This window comes from Pseudopodoces humilis, chromosome 15 (assembly GCF_049639895.1).
Source record: "Pseudopodoces humilis isolate 2021_Gansu_Grassland_sample_001 chromosome 15, ASM4963989v1, whole genome shotgun sequence".
Taxonomy (NCBI): Eukaryota; Metazoa; Chordata; class Aves; order Passeriformes; family Paridae; genus Pseudopodoces; species Pseudopodoces humilis.
The window spans coordinates 18,709,899-18,711,091 of record NC_142214.1 but is presented as its reverse complement, the minus strand read 5'-3'; positions in this window follow the sequence as shown (position 1 = coordinate 18,711,091).

Below are 1,193 nucleotides of genomic sequence, written 5' to 3'. Positions count from 1 at the left end.
ATCAAACCCACAGTGCTCAGAGGCTTTTCCTTGAATTTCACTCCTTAACTTCTCCCACCCTCCTGCCTGGCTGAGGATCCTGGTCCTGCTGTGTCTGCATCCCTGTAACCTGTGCAGAAATGGGCCAGAGCAGGAGAATTTAATAATTCAGTGTCAGAGGCTGTATCTGCTGTGCTGGTACAGCAGGGAGAGGTTACCCAGGGCCTCTGTTCCTCCATCACCCCCCGGAGCTCTGCTGCTGCCTTTCCCTGGGATTTCTTCTCCCTCTTCCCCCCTGTTTTGGGCTCCCTAAGACTTCATTGCAAATATCATCTGACTGATTTGGAACAGAGACATTTAAAAGCAAAAGCAGAAGCGTGTGCTTGGAGCTGTTTGAGGTTCATTGCAGGACAGGTTTGCATTTCTTTCGCTGCAGTTCACCTTTGCACAGGGAAAACGGGATCAGTTGTGCTCCTGTGAGTAGGATTTTATGGGAATACAATGCAGTAGGAGGAAAGGATTTATGCTGTAAATCCAAAATGCTGTCTGGTCCTTGTCCTGCTGGGTCACACCATAGCAAGAAGTAAATAAATGGAGCTAATTTTAACTCCAGTGAACGTGAGTTGGACTTGCAGGAGGAGAATTCCCTGGAAATGGGGAGAAAACAACCAAACCCAGAAGGGCTGGAAGCAAAGTGCTCTGAGTGTCCCTAGGGCAGGACTGATGGGAGCTGGGATTTGGGAGCTGGGTTGGTCACTGCAGTTCTTCTCCAGAGCCTCCACTGAAGTGAGGGTGGAAACCATCCCATGGTTATTATTTCTCTATGAAATAATATTTTGCTTCAAGTTGTGTGGATCCTGCAGGGTTTTTGGAGAGGCTCTGCAGCACAGAGGTGCTTTCTGTCCTGCTGCTGGTGCTCAGCGTGTTCTGGTTACCAGCAGGAGCTTTTAAAGTCCCCGTGCCAGCTCGGTTTAGGAGATATTTAAAACAAATCCCCTTTGATTGGTACAAGAAAGAAAATGGACTGACAAATGCCCCTGAGACAAGTCAGACCTTCCCATTGTGGGCCTCGCGTTTAGCAAGAGGAAACAATCCCTGAAACGTAATTAATTCCCAACATGCAAAGTCCTGCCCGCGTTTGCTCTCGCTGCACTAATTAACCTCGGGGCTGCTTCTGCTCTGCTTCCCTCCTGCAAAGCCAGGAGCAAACCCAG